General features: G+C 38.6%; 1 protein-coding gene across 1 annotated transcript in view; it reads left to right on the forward strand.

The window, feature by feature from the left end:
* The first annotated feature begins 998 nt into the window (after positions 1-998).
* The window catches only part of sh2b1 (SH2B adaptor protein 1), a 33,742-nt gene continuing 31,805 nt past the window's right edge, over positions 999-2,935 (forward strand). The window contains 1 exon segment of the mRNA XM_032511870.1: positions 999-1,193. The gene's annotated coding sequence lies outside the window, so the exon portion shown is untranslated.

Consider the following 2,935-nt stretch of genomic DNA (forward strand, 5'->3'; position numbering starts at 1 on the left):
AGAGACAGCAAAACAGGGAGGAGAGTTGGGGGAGGGAGAGGAGGGAGAGAGAGAGAAAGGAGAGAGAATGGAGAGAGAGAGAGATGAGAGAGAGAGACAAAGAGGAGAGAGAGAGAGGAAAGAGGAGAGAGGAGAGAGAGAGAGAAGAGAGAGAGAGAGATAGAGAGAGAGAGAGACAGAGGAGAGAGAGAGATAGAGAGAGAGAGAGAGATGGAGAGAGGGAGGGAGGGAGAGAGATGGAGAGAGAGAAGAGAGAGACAAAGGAGGACAGAAACAGGGAGAGAGGAGAGGAGAGAGAGAGAGAGGAGGAGGAGAGAGAGAGAGAGAGAGAAGAGAGAGAGAGGGGAGAGAGGAGAGAGAGAGAAAGGAGAGACGCAGAGAGAACAGGAGAGAGGGAGAGTGAGAGAGAGAGAGAGAATGAGAGAGAGAGAGAGAAAGGAGAGACAGAGAGAGAGATGGAGAGAGAGATGGAGAGAGAGAGAGAGAAAGGAGAGACAGAGAGAGAGATGGAGAGAGAGATGGAGAGAGATGGAGAGAGAGAGAGAGAAAGGAGAGACAGAGAGAGAGATGGAGAGAGAGAGACAGAGAGAGAGAGAGGGAGAGTGGGAGAGAGAGATGGAGAGGGAGAGTGGGAGAGAGAGAGAGAGAAAAAGGAGAGACAGAAACAGGGAGAGAGGAGAGAGAGAGAACGAGAATAGAGAGAGAGCCTGAGCTGGACTGAATTCTGGGAGCTCCATGCCCGTTTTAATGTCACTGGACATTTTATACTTTTAACACTTTAACTGCATTTTACATGGTCCTACTTTTAATAAATATAAGTTTTTAATTCATGACTGTAAGAGTATTTTATTGTGTTTTAGTACTTTTACTAAAGAGACGTTTTCAATGCATGACTGTAAGAGTATTTTACTGTGTTGTAGTACTCTTACTGCTGTAAAGTTGCTTCATATCTGTCACAGCGATTTCATTTTTTTTAAAGGCAGCTGTCATCGACCGAACGCCGCTCCAACTATCGCGAGAACCTGAGCCCGTGCGAGAAGAACGGGTCCAGGCAAGGCATAGCAATATTCATATTTAGCAACAACAACAACCACCGTTACGAAGAATGGTTATTCCGTTATGTGGACGGGAAGAATAAGGACACGTGTGCTACCACAAAGACACGGATGAAAAAGCTGGGACGTGATATGCAGGTAGAAAAAGCACGCACACAACACTGTGGCATTATTGATAGCTAGCTAGCTAGCTAGCTGGTGTATTAATAGCTAAGCTAACTGGCTAACGGTTAGCTTAGCCCGCAAAGAATCTTTCGTGATAGCTGCTTGTTGTTGGCAGATTAAATATGTGAGGGAGAGGTTACTCTGCACATCACAACACGAGCTATATATATATATATATAAGGTTATAAGCAACTGTGCCAAATAAAGATGCTAATTGACAGCATGTCCGTAAACAAGCTGACGTTAGTTAGCTATTGTTAGCACGTCTTTAAAGAAAGCTGAATGAGCAACTCACACATTGCTAGTTCATGTTAGCAAGCTAACGAGACACATTACTAATAGTTAGCTTTAGCATCTGTTTATATACAAGTACTACAGTTAAAATACTCTGACAGTACTAATACCACACAGTTAAAATACTGTGACAGTACTAATACCACACAGTTAAAATACTCTTACAGTACTAATACCACACAGTTAAAATACTCTGACAGTACTAATACCACACAGTTAAAATACTCTGACAGTACTAATACCACACCGTTAAATACTCTGACAGTACTAATACCACACAGTTAAAATACTTGACAGTATAATACCAAACAGTTAAAAACTTGACAGTACTAATACCACACAGTTAAAATACTCGACAGTACTAATACCACACAGTTAAAATACTGTGACAGTACTAATACCACACAGTTAAAAGTTAAATACTCTTACAGACTAATACCACACAGTTAAACTACTGACAGTACTAATACCACACAGTTAAAATACTGACAGTACTAATACCACACAGTTAAAATACTTTACAGTAAATACCACACAGTTAAATACTCTGACAGTACTAATACCACACAGTTAAATACTGACAGTCATAATACCACACATAAAATACTGACAGTACTAATCCACACAGGTAAAATACTCTGACGTGACTATACCACACAGTTAAAAATACTGACAGTACTAATACCACACAGTTAAAATACTCTGACAGGACTAATACCACACAGTTAAACAGTTAAAATACTCTTACAGTACTAATACCACACAGTAAAAAACTCTACAGTATAATAACACACAGTTAAATACTGTTACAGTACTAATAACAACACAGTTAAAATACTCTGACAGTATACTAACCACACAGTTAAGTAAATCTTGACAGTTAATACACACATAAAATACTCTGACAGTACAATACCACACAGTAAAATACTCTGACAGTACTAAAACACACAGTTAAAATACTTGACAGTACTAATACACACAGTTAAAATACTTGCAGTACTAATACCACACAGTTAAAAAAAATACTTGACAGTACCATACCACACAGTTAAAATACTCTACAGTTAATACCACACAGTAAACAAGTAAAATACTTACAGTACTAATACACACAAGTTAAAAACTGACAGTTATAATACCAACAGTTAAACAGTTAAAATACTCTGACAGTATAATACCACACAGTTAAATACTCTTACAGTACTAATACCACACAGTTAAAATACTCTGACAGTAATAATACCACACAGTAAAATACTCTTACAGTACTAATACCACACAGTTAAAATACTCTGACAGTACTAATCACACAGTTAAAATACTCGACAGTACTAATACCACCACAGTTTAAACAGTTAAATACTCTGACATACTAATACACACGTTAAAACAGTTAAAATACTCTGACAGTACTAATA

Source organism: Etheostoma spectabile, unplaced genomic scaffold (genome assembly GCF_008692095.1).
Source record: "Etheostoma spectabile isolate EspeVRDwgs_2016 unplaced genomic scaffold, UIUC_Espe_1.0 scaffold50, whole genome shotgun sequence".
In the NCBI taxonomy this organism is placed as follows: domain Eukaryota; kingdom Metazoa; phylum Chordata; class Actinopteri; order Perciformes; family Percidae; genus Etheostoma; species Etheostoma spectabile.